Raw genomic sequence first — 19,866 nt, 5'->3', positions numbered from 1 at the left:
TCAAATCTTTTATTCTTTTTATTCATTTTTTTGTTTGTAAGCTACTTTTACTCTGACTAATTGGTATTCTCATTATAATATTGAAACAGTTACAAATCATTTAATATAATGCTAAGATGAACAATTCAGACTTAATCCAAAATCATGACGAAATCAAAACTACCCCCATTAGATGAGAATATCCTAACCCGACATAACAAGATATAACCCAAACCATCCACTAGCAAAGGCAACCAATGACCCACCAGGACTTCGACTATTGGTATGGCTAGGAAAGCTGTATATTTAGGTTGATTTAACAATGAACAGGCTAATGACAACATGTTTTCTATTGTTTCTTGCACTAGAAGTGAGTGCAAGATAAGGGTTTTAAACGGTGGTTCACTAACCAGTGTAGTTAGCTACTAAGCACATTACGAAACATGCATATATAACAGATTTTTATGAAACAAGGGTGAAACATACAAAGAACAAAGGTTTAATTCTAAATTTGCCTCTTCTTCATCTAGAAAACCACGGAATGATCAACCATGACAAGTTCTAGAATCAACGCTATCACCGGCATACTCATAGCAAATGAAATAACTCGGAAATGGAAAATTAACCTCAAACTTGCACATCATAGTTCAGAGCTCTAAAAGAGACCCTTACTTCCGGATAAATCCAAAAGCCTAAGAGAGGGACAAATTTACAAGGCTAATAGTTCCAAAACCGAACACCTATCATAACTAGTAATGAATTAATAATCTCACAATTTGGTGTTTTCAGTGCTATAAGCATGCTAGCAATGTTATTTATCCAGAAGGGATGCCACATCAATAAGTCAAAACACATTCCTCATAATAAAAGTTTGTACCAAGGATGTAGTTAAATTGCTTCATTATATGTATAATTAGGTGACAAAAGCAATTAACTACAAGGACAAGCATGCAAAATCTTCAAAATTCCTCTAAAAATACCTGACTTTTTCCTATTTACCACCCCCCACACTTGAGTTGGACAATGCCCCCAATGTCCAATAACTAAGGCAAACTATGGGAAATAGGGGAAAGTAAACAAAAAGAAAATCAAGAACAAGAAAAACTTGCCGAGTATAAATGGTGTTCCATGCTTGAAAATGATGCCAACAAAATATGCCGCTGAACTTACTGCCAGCATATGCATATGACATTCAACTTGCTATCAACATGAACACACAATTAAAAACCAACTGATATATAAGAGAGCATGCATTATTAATCCTAATCTTACTTATTAAAACTGAAATGGAAATAAAATACAACACACGGGTTGCCTCCCGAGAAGCGCTTAATTTATTAACGAGTCGTTAGCTAGACTCGATCCTCACAGAATTACCAATGGGACTCCGACACTCCCACACTTAAAAGTGTTGGGAGGTCGACCCTTGAAAGGAGAGAAACAGTTACCTTTCACCTTTTCAGAAATCCAATCATTTGCTCGACCAGAAATATCAACAACCATTATCAGCTCCTCTTTCTCACTTGTTGATAAATTCGAGCACAACTCTTCAGACAACTTAACATTCCCATGAGAGACAGCAGACTTCAAACGGCTATAAAGTTTACGGATCTTAGCACACAGGCCATCCATTAAGTTCGAAACTGGCACTGCTGCCTTCTTCAACTCACCCTCCTGTTTCTCAAGCTTCTTATCTAACCATTCATCAACCTGTGAATCCAAAGAACTAACACAAGCAGTTTCAACTGAGTTAGCAACATTAGGAAAAGATACAGAACAGGTGTTTGTAAATGTCACCGACTCATTTCCTGCTCTCAAAGTAAGTTTTCCACTACCGACCTCAAGTTTAGCATCGGTCGTGGCAAGGAATGGTCTCCCTAAGATAAGAGGCACATCTAATGCTTCATCTGCTTCAATAATCACAAAATCGACAGGAAAAACCAAACCTCCCACCTTAACTAACACATCTTCTAGAATTCCCATTGGTCTAATTTAAGATTTATCGGGCAAATGGATTTTCATTTTAATCGGTTTCGGTTCTCCTAAATTCAGTTTAGAATAAATCGATGAAGGCATTAGATTAATACTTGCTCCTGAATCGTTTAAGGCTCTTTTCACAGATAAATTGCCAATCTTACAAGGTATGGTAAAACTACCTGGATCCCCGCGTTTTTCGGGCAACTTACCTGTCACTGCTGTTGAACAAACATCCTCAAGCACTGTAGTTGTCACCCCCGCCAGATTTTTCTTATTCATCAAGATTTGCCTCAAACACTTTGCATAACTTGGCATCTGCACAATTGCATCTAAAAATGGAATGTTAATATGCAATTTACTAAGATGACTCACAAATTTATCCATTTGCTGCTTTAGTTTATGTTTCACCAATCTCCGAGGAAATGGGATTTTGGGCTGGTACGGCTTTACTTCAGGTTTATCAGCCTGTTTTGATGGAACAGCCGGTGTCTGCACGGCTGGGTTCAGCTCCATCTCTACTTCTTCAGCAAGCTCCTCTTCTTCTTCATGTACCTGCGCAAGCGGAGTAGATTCATCAGGCGAATGATTTGCAGAATTATACGTATTACCTGATCGAGTTGTGACGGCATAGACATGCTCATTTCGAGCATTGGGAGGGTTGTACTTCGATCCCGATCCTTGATTGTTTTGTTGAGGCTTAGGATTCGGTTAAGTATTGCTTGGTAGAGTACCGGGCTGCCTATTTGAATTTCCTAGCCTTTCGAGCTTAACTTCTATATCCTGGAAAGTCGCTTGAGTACTCCTGGTGCTCTGCTCAAGCTTATTAGCCAAACCATCCAATCTGGTAGTCATAGCATCCCATTGAGAGGCCATCTTCTCATTGGTAGCTTTCTGAGCACCTACCAAATCTTTCATGATATCTCTCAATTCAGCATTCGCATTCTGTTGATTGTTGAACCTGCTAAACCTGCTTCCACTAAAACCAGAATTATTAGCATTAAAACTAGATGAAGGAAAAGAAGTACCTGATGACCGGTTTTGATAACCAGTATTCTGATTAAAGTTCCCTTGCTAATTCTGGACATAGCTAACTTCTTGTGCCGGCTTATCCGGGCAATCCTCTGAATAATGCATGTCCCCGCAATAGTCATAACCATCAGCAATCACCTTAACATCCCTTTCAATGCTTTTGAATCTCACATCTTGGTTGTCAAACCTCTCATTCATCTGCTTTGTGATGGCTTTGACTTCAGCAACCAAGCTTGATTCTTCACTACTCTCCAACTTCGCCACAGTCTTACCACTAGTTCTCTTGCTTACAAGCTCATCGCGATCAGAAAATTCCTTGGCCATATCATCTAAGCTTTTGTAACCTTCAACCGGGGTCACATTGTTCAAACTACCTCCAAATGCCCTGGCTAATTCCCTTCGAGTTCTCTTTAGCAAACCATCATAGAAGATCTCAACCACTGCTTCTGTGTTCAGATTGTTTCCTGGGCAATTCCTGATCATCTCCTTATATCGTTTCCAGGCATCTACTACATCTTCCCCTGGATCTTGAGTGAATGACCGGATCTTATTCTCCAACTGTCTCCGAGTCCTTATAGAATAGAACTCATCAATAAACCCAATACGAAGCTCATCCCAAGTTGTATACAGATCATCCGGTTGCTCCTTTAACCACGCCTTAGCTCCTCCACATAAAGTGAGTGGAAAAAGCTCAAGCTTCACATTATCATCTTGGTTCGCGCCATAGTGGTAAAACCTACAAATCTTCTCGAACCTCTCTAAATGCCCATACGGATCATTATTAGTTACCCCATCAAACTTCTCTTCCTCCACACTTTTTAAATGACTTCCTTTAAGAGAAAAGTTAACTCCGGTGGTTGGAAGGTGAATAGGAGTGCCCCTATTAGTGGGGACATTTCTCCTACGGTCACTGTAAGGATGGTTATTGGGGTTTACCGGTTCTTGATCACCCATTCTACTAGCTCTAACTGGTTGAGTTACATGAAGATTTTCTCTAGGAATCTCTGTTAAATCCGGTTGATGAGTTTATCCCGATTATCTTCTTCCTTTGAGCTATCACCAGTTTTGAACAAACCACTACCTTCAGAGAATTTAGAACTTAAGTGCACTCCGGACGTTGAACCTTTCTTTGAGTAATGTTGATCCAAATCTACGTCCGGGTGATCACAGTTTTTGGTACCTGGATCTATGTTTTCGATGTTTGAGGGCTCCGTGTTGTTTGATCTAAGTAAGCGTCTTCTAGCTTTCCCTGGATTAGATTGAGGACTAAGCAAAGGTCTACCAAAGGCTCTTGTGTTCATCAACTACAAAGCACCTGCACACGCACCTCAAGAAATACCGTTAACCGCACCAAAAACTAACACAATAAAACTAAAATAAAAATAAAATCTATCTATTAAAAACAAATAACTTCCTCACAAATGAATGCAAGGAAGGATCGAATCACAAAACTAACAACTACTTAATTTAAGTCCCCGGCAGCGGCGCCAAAAACTTGATGTGTGAAATCTAGCTTTAAAATTTATAAAACACAAATCACTGGAAAACTGACTACAACACACTCACGGGCAGTGTACCCGTTCGTATGCAGTATAGTAACCGGCAAATCCGAGATCGTTCACAAGGACTTTTTGTAAGCAATTGTTTTAAGATATGTGATTCAAGAGAAAAGGGGGGTTTTGTGACCGAATTGTCACTTTGCAAAGTCAGTTAAATTTGTTAGTAATCCCTCAGGATTAATCGAAAGAAGAGTTTGTTGTTTTAAACAATAGTTTAAAGGTCACCTATCTTGATTTCGCTCGACAAAATGTTAAGATTACACGTTTGATGAAGTTCAAATTCAATTTAGTGATTAAATGACCGAGACTCAAATTAATCGCCAACCCCGTACCCGTCAAGTTAACAACTTATCCGACTCTCTTGTATAAACTAGTTTCATTATTAAGACCGGTAACCCGAGACGCCTTTTTATAACTTCTCTAGTTTAACAATGGTTTTGGTCATTTCAGATAACAATTTTGCCTATTGATTGTACCCAACCATCAACCCGTTAATTCTTATCAAATATTAATTACCCTCTACCGTACCCGTCATAGAACCAATTGCTTCTAACCAAGCAATCAAAATAACTTATACCCAAATCCTAGTCGTCACTAAGCAATGAATACAAATTATCCGCAATCAATAATTGAATAACAAAGAATTAAAAGATTAAGATCATGACAAAACGTTAAATCAAATCACTTGAATTAATAATTATTGTGCAATCCCTACATAATGTCTCACTCCATCAAGATGGATGAAAAGGCGATTAGCCACTCATATTAAATATGAAATAACAAATCAAATAGAGAGAATTCATCGTTACCGAATGATGATAAATGAAAACAATGAACGAAATAAATCCAATCATAATCTTTATCTTCAAAGGTAGAAGAACTAATGAAAAGTCTCCTTTTTGATCCTCAAAAACGGCTGGAAAAGATGGAATAGGGTTTTGGAATGATTAAGCATGCTATATATATGTTTCCAAAATTTTGCCCAGATTCGGACCTAGTTGCGAGGCAACTACCAAGTTGCAGGGCAACGAGGTCCAGCTTCACGTTGACTTGTTGACGTCCAATGATTTAAAGCTGAAGGTGTTGCGGGGCAACGATTCTCCTCTGTTTTCCAGTTGCGGGGCAACTCCCCACTTTTCAGCTTTGACTTTCGTTGACTTTCTGCTATCTTCATCCAAACACTCCAGGAATCATCCGTTAGCACTTATTTCGCCTAAATAATGTCATTTTCTCCATATTTACGCTTAAACACCTGTCAGTAGCCTGAAACACTAACAAATACCATAAACGCACCAAATGTATACAAAAACGACTTATAAACCATACTAAAACAACTATATTCATTGTGGGAAATGGGTCTAAAATACGACATATCAGTACCCTCCCAGCGGTACGCAGGACCTGACTCTATGATACGAAGGGACATTCGTCACGAAGGATCTTACAAATAACATAATGTGATAAGGATCGCCATCCTACAAAGTCAGGATTTGGTCTTATCATTTCCGATCAATAACTAAGGAAATTATATTCCTGCCTAAGACTTAGGAAACCCTAAGTCGTCTACTTGTCCTCCAAGAATGTCTTCCCCCATAAAAAGAAGGCTACGAAGCTCGCTAGAGGCATGGGAGAACACATACAAATCACGAATAAGCTCACTTGGCGTAAAGAGGCAAAATTCTACCATTTGGGAACCACCAATAAATAACCTTATTCACGTCAAATCATCCACCACTCTAACCTCAGATTCGGTGCACAAACATTTGGCGCCATCCGTGGGACGTTGGCTCAAGATCCCACCACCACTTTGAACCCTGTTTTTTGTGTCGAATCAAGGAGAATGGCTGACGTCCCGCCAGGATTTGGACAGAGCTCTCAAACGACTGAGAATCAACCTGCTAGGAATTCTCCGCCTAGGCCTGGACCGACTATCGAAACACCGGCCAATGGCGATCAGCACGCCGATAGTCGTGAGGGGGAGAATACTGAATGACCGGTACAAGCACCAGGTGGACAAGGAGGGTTTGCACGGGGGTCCTCATCAGGAACCCCACAACTATTCAACCCAGATTATATTCTTCGAAACTATAGCCACACAAACCATACTATCAGGTACCTCTGAAGCACAGAAGTACTCGACAGTGTCACCAGAACCTTGAACTTCGACGGCGAAACTGAAGATGAATATGACGCTGACACCCCCCTAGGGGACTCCGGAGGTACCCCCGGATACCAGGGTCCCGGGTCAGGACTGACTACGGGTTTGGATTAGGAAGTAAAGGCCTTTAGCCCAGAACCCCTCCGCATCACGCAAGACCGGAAGGAGAGGGGGTTCCGAGACAAGATAACTTGGCTTCTGGGGCCAGCGCTCAAGCAAACACTCCCTTGGGGACAGCAGAACCCAGGGTCCCGCCGCAGTCAGGGCCTGCCCCGGCAAGACCGGACACAACGAATGGTATTCCTTCGGGGCACAGCGTCCCACAAGGACCGTCGGGGCATGTCTTCCCAGGGCCTTCAGGACAGGTTCCCCAAGGACCTTCGTGGCAAACATTCTCAGGACCTTCGGGACAAGCTTTTCCGGGATCTTCAGGGCATGTTCCCCCAGGAACTTCTGGACAACCAGGACAGACCCTCCCAAGACCCGCGAGTCATACTTTCCAAGGATCCTCGGCGCAAGCTCCCCTAGGGCCTGCGACACAAAGCTATCAGATAACTCCGAGCCAAAGTTATGGGAGCATGAACGGGCCTGCACCATACCAGTATCCCTCAGGCTCTTATGGGGCTCACCCCTCTGGGGGAATGTATGGCAGCCAACAAGCAGGGCAAGGGCAACAATACTATGCATCGTAAATTACCGTACCCCCGCAAGGGACTCTGCATGGCATCATAGGACAATAGTATGCTATGCCACCTCCCGGAGTGTATGGTCCGCAAGGTTGGGGGCCCCCTGTAAATCAAAACACGTTGGAATTACAGTTGGTTGGAGGAAGCGCAGAGAATTTACCGTTCGTGGCATGGATACAAAATTACCCACTCCCGAAGGACCTGAAGTACCTTACCCATCTGGGGACGTACAAAGGGAAGAGCGACCCTGATGACTTTCTGGAAGCATTTGAGGGGGCGGCAGAGATGAAGGTCTGGAATGTACCGACTGCGTGCAGGATGTTTAGATACGCACTCGAAGGAGACGCCAGAGAATGGCTGAAGAGCGTCACAAAAGGATCCATCATTAGCTTCGATGACCTTAAGGAGAAATTTAGAGCCCGTTTTAGCCAACAGAAAAAGAACAAGAAGATTCATGTGGCCGCTCATGGAATAAAACAGAAGGAAACAGAAGGTTGCAGAACATTCATGGACCGATTTACCATGGAAACAGAGGATATTGTGGACCTCCCTGAGTCACAAAAGATATTGGGATTACTTCATGGCCTTCGGAGTAGAGGGTTAGTTGAATTCCTATACAGGGACCTTCCAAAGACTTACGAAGCGGTTCTAAAAAGGGCCCACGTGTACTTAGATGCCAGGGACACCGCTTTGAAAGGAGACACAAGTCCGGCGCAGGAAAAGGAAACTCCGGCAAACAGGATAGGAAGATGGATAGGCGAAAGGGAAAAACAAGATATACTCCGTACCATAAAGATGATAAAGGGTACCTCAAGGTGAATCTTCCGGAATTACACAAAAGCCCGAAAGAAATATTACTCACTGAAAATGTTGCAAAAACCTTCCCCATCCCTCCCAGGCTAAGTGGAAAAAATAGGAAAGATCCGGAGAAGTACTGCGAATTCCACAGGGACCATGGCCATGACACGAATGCGTGTTGGCAACTCAGGAAGGCCATCGAGGAAGCTATAAACGAAGGGAAACTTTCGCACCTGGTAAAAAGTGTCAGGCAACAGCAGAATGTGAAAAAAGAAGACGATGTAGATGAAAAGAAAAAAGGACCTGAGAAAACAATTTATACAATAACGAAAGTCAAGCCGGGGTCAGGATGTTCCCTCCCCAAGATCTACAAGGGGGACATGAAACGCATCACGTTCCCTCAAATCTATAAAACCTTCAGGGATCCTCTGGTAATTTCTGCGATTTTTGAAATATCCAAAGTAAAGAATATCAGTGTGGACACCGGAAGCGAGTGTAATGTGTTATACGAGAAGGCTTTCTGGAAACTGCACCCTGTGGCACGGATGAATTTTAAAAGGACAGAAGCTTCGGTTCAAGGGTACTCAGGGAACAAAGATAAACCACTAAGAAAGCTAGCGTTACAAATGACAATAGGAGAAGGGCGCTGGGAACGAAAAGAGAGGGTTACTTTTCTGGTAATAGAGGGAATATCGCCTTTCGAAGCCATTATAGGAAGACCTGGAATCTAAAAATTTGGCATGATACCATCCGTAGCACACGGAATGATCAAGTATGAGTCAAACGGAGGAATAGGGACCTTGGTTACAAAGGAAAGCAAACTGTCCAGAGAAGGCCAAGATGGTCCTCACTACCTTTCATGGAGTGAAGGACCTTACTATGGACACCTGCATGGATGACGATGCGTCCAGAGGCAAGGCAAATCTGGAAGAATAAATTAGTCCTTTTTCTTTTTTTTATTATTCAATTTTCTCTTTCAAAGCCTAGAGGATATGGTATGTAGCCTCATTATTATTAATAAAGGCTTATTCCCTTTTTCCTTTTTCATACCTCTGCTAGAAAAAAAGACGCACATGAGCGCAAGTGATGCACAAAAGTTATTCCAAAATGGGGACGCTCATGTCATGGAATTTAAAATGTATATAAGGACCTATAGTCCAAATAAACATCCATGGATCCATCCACAGCAAACAACATAATGCGAAAAACAAAATCGCACAATATTCAAAATATGCGCATAAAGCATTAAACAGTAGTGCAATATATCCATAAGCCACAATTAGGAAATTGTGGACAAAAGAGAACACCAAAAGAAGCATTATCTAGAAATTTACAGACATAAAAAGAAAATTGTTCAAAACAGCATATCAAGCTGTTCACATAAGTCTGAAAAGGCACATTCGCCAAGCCAAAGGCACGCAGGCCTCAAATGTTCACTGGGGATCAATAGGGGCTTCAGGGTGGATCACATCAGGAGTAAGTTTCAGCAGATCGTCAACAGCAATGTTGGGGTCAGCAATGACCTTATCCAGGTAAGGAAAGACAATGTCTCTCCACTTCTGGTCAGCAACTTCAAGGTCATGAGAAGCAATAGGAATGAAATCCCCCCTACATTGCAAATCACATTTGCCTTCCGCAGCAAATTCCTCCAATACAGTCGACCTCTCATCAGCTCTTTCCGCTGAAGTCAGCTCCCCCAACAATTGCCCAACCTCGTCACTATACAACAAAGATCTGCTAACATAAGGAATCACCTCTGTAACCAACCTGATATGATCCTGCTTCATAGCCTCAATCTGGTCACGCAGCACCCTACTACCATCACGCTCATCAGCGAACTCTCGCTGAAATTCCAAATACGTTCACTTCGGAATCTATTCCAATAGAAATCTACAAGTCCATTTTGTTGAAGATTAACGAACCATCTTCTTCCCAAGTCTAACAAACCAGAATCACTGAGAGAGTGGAAATGTCTTTGACTCATTGACATGTACTGGCATCCTTCTTTTCTCTTGATAACAAATAATTCGAATATATGATCGTAGAACCAACTTTGTATCATTGAGAAATACTTGGGTGCATCCTTGTTTGAGATAAACTCCCAAAACATCGATGGTTTCAAATATCCACCCATATGAAAACCAGCATGAGTCAAAACTACTGGAACTTTTCGATCAATAATAAACTCAGGGTCTTGCTGCAGCGGAGGTATATTAAATCTTTCAGGATTAACCTCTCACGTAGCATCTATCTTCCTGTAGAACAATGCTAAATTCGTGTTACGATGCGGAAGTAAGGTGACCAACAATGGTGGAAGTGTGTGTGTTAATGTGTGTTCTTGACAGAGAGAAAATTGTGTGTGTGGAAAGCTTGATTGATTGATCAGGGAAAGTGTTTTTTCTTTTTACAAAATGTTAAGGCTTGAGGGGTATTTATACTCTAAGTATATTACAAAAGCTCCCCCTCAACCTTCAATAAGTACAAAAATTACAATGTTTGGAAATACAACTAAGCACTATTTTATATTTCTAACATTCTCCCCCTTAGTGCTTGGTTGTCCATCATCACTTCCTTTGTTGTCTTCTTCTCCTGTTTGCTCGTCTTTGCTTAATCTTCTTTTTCTTGTATCTTTAAGCAGCATTTGAGGTTGATGGCTTGTCAATCTTTGAACTCCAGAAGGCTCTCTTCTTATAGCTATTCCATGAATCATTCCAATACTTCTTGGGAATAAAATGCCAGTTATCACCTTCAGGACGTTCATCTGGCAATCTGATATTATCTTGAAAATTCACCGGAAGAATGTTATGAGGACCTCGTTCATGACTAGGATTCCAAAGAACCCATGAACCTGTCTTAGTATGAATAATTCCTTCTTTGGGCTTGGGAGTTCTTGTGACAATGAGATCTCTAATCCTTTAACGCATATCAAGAGTATCTTTGATACGTCTTATATGATCTTCTCTTTGAGACTTGATGTTTTTATCCTCTTCATTGTCAGAATCTTCATCTATTGCATTCAGAATGGATTGGCAATATTTCAAGGTACCATCTGAATATTTGGGAAACTACGAATGAAGATCTTTCTCTTGAGTCGATTGATGAAGACAAATCCATCCAAGTCTTCAATTGAATCTCCAATCTGAAAAGAATCTAGCACATAACCTCCGGCTCTTTGATTTGGTCTTGTGAGATTAATCCTGCTAGTTCTCCTTTCTAAGCCAATCTGAAAGTCATTGAATTCATAAAATCTGATCAAGGCTTGAATATGGCTTTTCAATGCTTCATATGCTTGGAGTTGATCTGGAGTCTTGATTATCAGGTAAGCATATCGATTGTAGAGGAAGAGAATGTCTGAGATCTTCATATGTTGAATGATTCTTCTCGAACAACATAAATCTTGCCATCAGCACGGCGAACTTTGAATCTAACCAGCCTGAGCTTGTTGTTTATAAGAGGAACAAACAACTCAATAACTTCAATGATTGGTCTTTCAAATTGCTGATACCAACATTCAGCTCTCACAGTGTTGTCTGCATTCATCAACTCCATATATGCATCTCTTTGACCTTGATGTCTGAACATAAAGAATGCTCTTAATCGATTCGGGTTCATATTGAGTCTTTCATCTGGTGAGCAATAAATTTGAAAAGCTCTTTCTTCAAGGTATCTTTCTTTGCACACAATTTCTTCAGGTTTGGTACGATTATCTCTTCAAAGATATCTTTTCCATATTCTTCTTGCAGAGATTGTAGAATAGATTCACTTGTTGGAGCATAGTCAGGATCATCCGAATCAGACGAATTAGACTCATCATTAGTAGCATCTTTAGGTAAAAACGGATCAGGATCACTTGACTCATCAAAACTTGAAGTTGTGGAATAATAGTGTGAAATGTGTCTGACAAGTGGAGGTAATTCATCCGAATCTGATTCGTGAACATGAGATGATGAAGCTTGAGTTTGACTTTGATTGGTTTGATCTTGAATCACATCTTGAACAGTTTCTTCTTGACCAACTTGATCTTGTGTCTCATGACCTTCTCTAATTTCTCTAATATTCTCCCCCTCAGGTTGATCATCAGGATCTTGATCATCCCGATGCCTTGAGATATCAGCCAGTCGACATTGTTGGTCAAGCTCTCGGATTCTTTTCTGAAGAGCTTCAACTTCAGCTCGATTTTCTTGTTGAGTACCTTGAATGACATATATGCTAGGAGTGATTGAAAGATGGATCTTTTGTGAGAAATGAGATGTGGTTCTTCAGATCTCAACCGATGCATGAGTGCAACAATAAGAGTATCGGTTGATAAACCACTGGAGGCAATTCTTTTTGGTGAACAATCACTTAAGTATTCGGAATCAGATTCAGAAGAAGAACTGGAAGAATGATGCGGAGAATTCGGATCAGGAAATGATTGAGGCCTTGGTGGTATTGTTGTTGTTGTTGTTGTTGTTGTTGTTATGGTTGTCGGTATATGTGGGGGTGTTGGAGTTGTTGTGGTTGTTGTTTGAATATTTGGGAGTGTTGGTGTCACACCCCGACTAAGGCGGAAAACTCGGGATGCAAGATAAAGTACACGCGCACATGGATGTTACATAGGAATAGCTAAATGTGTGCATTTAAGCGTCAATAGTCAAATACATAGTTCACAAACTCAAGTTTTCAAGCATTCAAATAAAGCATTGGATAAGTTCCCACGCAGGGGAAAAGGTTAGGCATAATGCCATCAAGCACATAAGAAGCATGCAAATCTCCAAATCCTAATTCTGAAGTCTGCTACTAGTCCCATGAACCAATTCTATCCACGATTAGCTTGAACACCTGAAAGGAATACTCAAAAGTATCAACATAAAGGTTGGTGAGTTCGTAGGTTTTGTAAATAAGTATCAAGTATGGTGCAAGGTCGAAATATCATCAAGATCCACACAGCATTATGACTATCAACTTACTTATGATAGCAAAAATCAATTATCTCTATGCAACCAGCACTTACGGTATACCAGGCCTAAAGGTGCAAGTATCAAGTATCAAGTATCTCAACTGGTGCCTCCAACTCCACCATAAGTATCAAGCATCAAGTATCACAGTGCACATCATACAATACAGTCAAATAGTCATAAATGATGATAGACACAAAGGCACGAGTATCCTTCCACCCCAAAACATAAGTAAAAAGGGGCTACGAAAACTCACAGTGATCTAGTACAAGCACGGATTATAAGCACATAGAACAAGCACCGAGATAGATAGGTTATATCTATCAAAATCCAAGTACACCTTGATGGAAACCTATATATAGATCATTGATCATAGATGAACACACGTATTAAATCTTGTGATCAATTAATCATTGAAATGTCCTTGATGGACTGATGATTTGGTCCTTGGTGATCTTTGAACGTTTTGACTCGAAAAGAGTTTGAATGAACTTTAAGTACTCGAACTGGACTCGATCTGAAGGTCTTTGAACTTACACATAAGTAATTTACAATGTTAATTAGTTGATCGTGTCTTTAATAATGAACTTTAGCCTTAAGAACTGAATTTGATTGTTCATAGAACTTATACTTTGATAATTAAGATAGAACATGTCTTTAGTATACTCAATTAGGGTTTGCATAACGTACATAGTTTTAGGTCATTTTAGTAACTAGCTTTATTGTCGAAATGTAGCCTTGAATGTGATTAATCAAATGATAATGAAACTAAGGATTGATTTGATGATTAGGTACATGATTAGATCGATTTAGGTTTGAGTTATAGGGCTAAGATCGTGTTAGGGTTTTGAAATCGTCATAGGGTTTGTCATGAGCAAGATCGTTTTAGATATTTTAAACCAAGATCGTCCCAAGTTTCCATGATTCAAGATCGTTTCATTGATTACTCAGGTTCAAGATCGTCTTATGTTGCTTTAAGGTCAAGATCGTTTTAAGGTTCAAGGGCTTCAAGATCGTTTTAAGGTTCAAGGGCTTCAAGATCGTTTTAAGGTTTCAAGATTTTCAAGATCGTCTTAAGGTTTCAAGATCGTTTTAGGAGACTTAAGTACAAGATCAAGATCATTTTTGATTTAAGGACACAGATTGAGCAAAACCAATCTTTAGAAGATCAGTTACCCATAAGTGTACCAACACAACATCACAACACAATTACCATACGAGATCAATCGAGCAAGCACGAAAGAACATAGAGCTGCCCTAGGACGACCTTGGCTTCAAGATCGTCCCATTAGGACCGTCTTAGTCCCCAAAACGGGCTGGAACAAGCTCAAGTATATAAACAAATGTCTAGATCGATTTCCACGACTTGTTGGTCATAGCACTAGCACATATAAGCACAATAACGCTAACCAATAACACTTTTAAGGATTTCAAGACCATTTATAACATGAACAACTCGTGGCACTCAAAAACAAGTTGTACCTTCATATTCAAAAATGGGTTTTGTAGATTAGAACATGTTATGACCCAAATTTGTTCATAAAAATGTTACTAGACACATTTAGACACAAACCCATTAACTATTAACACGATTTTCATTCAAAAATTGGACCAAATCATCAAGAACATAAACTTGAAAAAGTACATTTTTAATTTGATCAAAACCTCATCAAATGTTGTTGTTACCTGAGAAATGATTCAAGAAGTGTGTTTTGATTATCACAAGGATGCTAAAAGTACAAACCGTTTTGATTTAACAACCCAAAATCAAGAGATGGTCTTGTGTGTTTTAAGGTGTTTTTATGTGTGTTTTAGTGAGAGAGAGGTGAAGGAGGAAGATGATGAATAGTGGTGCTTCTCTCTCTAGGGTTTTCATTCTTTTCTATTTATACCTTCCCTAATAATAAATGAACTCAATAAATGCAAGGACTATTTGCGAACATTTTGAACTAGAACTTTTATGAACACGAACGTTTACGAACCGAACTTTAGTATTTCATCGTACTTAAACATAAATTCTTCATGTAGATCAAGAATTAAGATTAAATTGACCTTCATATAAGCCTATAATTTAGGTTTAAAGCACATCAAGAACTTAAATAAATTGAATTGTCTAGCCTTTCTAATGACGAAAGTATGATTCAAAGAACTTATTTAAATCCTTTCTAAGACGGTTGTTACAGTTGGCGTTATACGGAATGGTATAGAAGTAACTACTGGAGTACTAATGCGTAAAGGACCACCAGTTCACAATATAGGTAATGGTGATCTTGTTTCTGAGGTGGGAAGTTTACCGGTGATGATGTTTCGTGAAGCAAGTAATTCACTTCTTTGACCTTTTACAACTCCTTCAACAAAATGAGTGATCAATCTTTGAGCTTCGGGTGGTAAAGGAATATCAGAATCTGGCACATCAGTAGTCTCAAGTGATTCTACTGAGTGACATGAAGACATCATGACTGTCTCAGGATTTCCTGTTGGTTCAGGAGTATGAACAACAGTTGATGATTCGGCTTCGCAACCAGAATCTTTTGGGAAATGAAGGTAAATAACACCGGTGTCACTTAGACTTACCATTATACCCAAAGCATGAAGAGCTGACGCAACAGATCGAGCTCGAAAGAACTCAGACTGTCGCATAACTGATCTAGCTACTAGGGAACCTTCGTTCAAAGCTGGTTTGACGTTAGCAATGGAAGGATTTCCAAACAATCCTTGAGAGGGCACAATAGCCGATCTCTCTATGTTTGTTCCGGCAACATCACGTAGATGTGCAAAGGGTATCACAATAGGTGTCCTAAGGGTACTAGACACACGTGCAGAAACGAAATTCAAGAGAGGGGCAGGTGTCTCTTTATCTTCAACATTCACAGACTCTGAAGGACAATGGAATGGAGTACATGGTTTTTACCCGTGCAAAAATGAGACGTCAGTCTATTGAGAGACTTTTGAATGGCTTGTGGAAGTTTGTGCACGTGAGAGTTGGGAGCTCTCGTCTTCTATCCTAGGGCGAACACAGCATTTATAGAGGTTTGAAACTACTTGGAGGCCAATGTTTTCTTTTTGCCTTTCACCTAGCCCTGACCTCTCAACCTCTCTAACATTTTCAACTCGTCCCTTATTCCCTCCTTGTCCCTCCAGGATATGCATAATATCATCAGCAAACCAATTTGCATCATCATTAGATGCATCATCATCAGGAGTAACCACATCTTCTTGTTCAGCTTCTAGAAATCAATCATACTCAAAACGAGATTTCTTGAAGGTTTTTTGAATATTAACAAGGATCGATTTCTTTCGGCCTTGAGTATATGTCGGTGCAGAAGATTGAATAATGGATGATGAAGGTATGGTTGAAACAGATTGAGGTATTGTTGGTTGTTCAGGTGTTGTTATAGAAGAAAGAGGTGAAGATTGATAAATTGGTGATGATTGTCTTTGGGGTGATGGTGTTCTGGGTGATGGTAATCGTCTTAAACTGGTTGTTTTGGGAGGTGGTGATCGGATTAGTCTTGGAGTTTCAGACTCAGAAATTGTCTCCTCAGAAGATGTAGGTGAAGAAGGTTCAGCTGGAGTTTTTCTTTTCAGTTGTTTTCTTTTTGTTGAACTCCCCTTCTTCTTCTTTTGATGCACTTGCTTTCTTAACTTCAAAATAAACATTGTACCCTTCAGTTTCTTTCTTTTTGGCTCACTGGAATTGGATACACCCTCACCCTCACGCTCTTTTCTTTTTCTCTTTGACCCCTCACTTGGTGTCCTATGTATAGCTTGGGTAGGAACCGGGAGGCTTTCCGGTCCCAGAGCTGTTCTAATCCAGTCCAGATAAGCTTTCTTATCATCATCAATATCAAGAACCATATCAAGTAAAAATGATGGAATCAGAAAAGTATAGTTAGCAGCTCCAGAATCTCTAACATACTTGTAGAAATGAATGGTCACTTGGATACTGTCTCGAAGCCTTGAAATGCTTCTATCATGCCTGACTGCACTATAGACGATTGCTGTGAGAAATCGAATGAATGGAATATACTTCTTGGGAGCAGATACTTTGCTATTTACCAATATTATCAACTGGTCCCAAAGAAGTTGAGCAATTTCGTAGTGCTTGTTGAAAACAACACCATAGAAGATATACAACATTGGTTGTGTCAGGTTATCTATCCCTCTTGTGTATGGAGATAGGTAGTTGCTGAGGATGGAATATACATAGTACCAAATCTTTGGTAGATTTTTCAGTTTGAAATCTTTCGTCTTGGTTAAAGGACCTTCATAACCAAGAGAGATCAAGGCAGCAAACATCTCTTCATTTGTCTCAAAAGTATCAAAATCAGCATGTCCATTAGAGTTTGCTTCAGGAAGTCTTAAGATCCTTCGGAAATCATCAAGATTGAACTCGAACTCATAAGTTCTATCACCAAAATGCAATTGATATTGAAAATAGCCTTGGCGACGAAGTTCAGGAGATTTAATTTTGGCTTTGGCTCTTGAGCTTGATGGATCTTGAGGTTGAACAAAAGTAATGGATCTCCACATATCATAAAGATAGACTTCAGCTAAGTCTTGATCAATGATAAGTGCATATTTGAGAAGATGATGAAGAAGTATTCTTGGAACAATCGGAAAACCAGGAGCAACAAAAGGATCAAATGGTGCTCTGTTATTTCTCATATTACTTGTGTTTTCGGCAACAAGTATTTCTTCAATCAATTCGTTTAGAGCAACCTCTTCATCATGTTCAATAACTTCTTATGGATCCATTTTTGTTATTTTTTTGGTTTTAAGACATAAAACAATTTAACGCACACATAAATTAAAGTTTGAATAGCAAATAACAAGGTTCACTCAAATGATTTATATAAAATACAAAGAGGTTCACAAAGGCGATCAACTCAGTGTATTCTATATAAATAACTTGATATGAGAAAATTAACACAGAATAGTCAAATACATATTTCCATATATAAACTTACAAAGAAGTTCACAAAGGCGATCAATTCTCGGCACTTTTATATATTTTCATATGTACATAATTTTGAAATTTAGGTATAATCATATAAGTACAAGATATTTGAGAATAGTAAGAAAGTACACAAAGGCGTTCGATTCCTCGTATTTCAAATATGTTGCAATTATATGACAATACAAAGCAATTTGTCACACCATAAGAAATTTAAGAGAGAAAAAAATTTGAAAGGAAAAAATATTTTTGAAAATTTTTTCTAAGTATGGAAAGCCTGATAAGATCGTCCTGAGGTTGAACTCAGGTTTGGAAAAAAAATATGACTTTGCAGACAAGTACACAATGCCAGGACGATTGAGGTTGAACTCAGCTTTTGAAAACAAGACGACTTTGGTGAAGATCCTCTAATCATTTGTTGAAAAGTTCCAAGTATGGAAAGGAAAGTGGGACGATCTTGTTCAAGATCGTCTTAAAAAATTGATCTGTTGAAAAGATTTTGAAGTGAAGGAAAGGATTTTGAGACCATCTTGGCAAGATCGTCTTCAAAACAAAGTGATGAAAAACTTCACTTCTTCTTTTGAAAAGTTTCTAACACTTAGAAATATAAGTTGAAATCATGTCAATTTCTGGAAACATTGGGCATGACCTCCCCTTATATTAATAAGTATTAGTTGTAAGCAAACCAATCACTTACGAGTTTAGTTACCCATTCAATTTGATTTTCAAAAACATTCAACATCCACGCAGCGAACAGACCCTAGAACGATCCTGACAAGATCGTCTTGGTCTCAGTCTCAGGGGTTATAAGGAAAACACATATATGGAACTAAGACGGTCTTGGCAAGATCGCCTGATTTCCAAGTCATTTTGGAACCAAGACGATCTTAAATAAGATCGTCTCAGAACAAAATAACTTGAATTTAAGAGAACTTTGCCAAAATCATTTTATTCCCAACCAGTTAATCATCAAAGCACAATCTTAACACAAAATGATTCATATGAACATTTAAGCATGGCAAGACACTAATTTGAATCATAGTAACCAAAATCTAACTACTCAAATCACATAAATCAACCAAAATAACCTAGATCAATTCAAAGATCGTCCTAGGTTATCATCTTCACAATAACAGAGTTGCATTTTTTTTGAATTTTCAAAATCATAACTTTAGGCATTTGAACATGTAAAAATCATACACACATAACCTAAACATGCTTCTAAAACATTCCAACATCACAGAATCATTAACAGATGCATAGAATTCGAATAAAATTGAAAAATGAGATCTACATTCAAGTTTAAATTCCTACCTGAAGAAGTGATTAGATGATAACGATGTTATGGAATGAAATGATCAGTGTGAAAATGGCAACACAACCCTTACCTTGTTTTAATGATCAACACAATTTGATTTTAAAGTGATTTGAGAGAGAGAGACTGTGTGTTTTACTGGAAAATGAAATGGATAAAAATAAAAATAATTTCCCTCCTTGTTGATGAAGACACAGATCGGGTCAAGGGTGCTTGACCCGTTTGGAAAGAAATGGACTCAAAAAATCAATTGGGCTCCTTTTTTTTTTAAATTGGGCTTAAGGATTTAGGAAATGAAAATTGGACTTAAAACACAAAAAATTTATTGGACACAAAACAATCAACGAAATAATTTTTATTTTTGATTTTCTAAAATTTATCAATAAGTTCCTCTTCAAATAGTGCAAATACACAAACTTCCCCTAGATCCATGAATTATCCTTTTTCTCCCCCTCAAACATTGCATGATAT

This window comes from Erigeron canadensis, chromosome 9, assembly GCF_010389155.1.
Source record: "Erigeron canadensis isolate Cc75 chromosome 9, C_canadensis_v1, whole genome shotgun sequence".
Lineage (NCBI taxonomy): Eukaryota > Viridiplantae > Streptophyta > Magnoliopsida > Asterales > Asteraceae > Erigeron > Erigeron canadensis.
Note: the sequence above shows the minus strand (reverse complement) of the source record.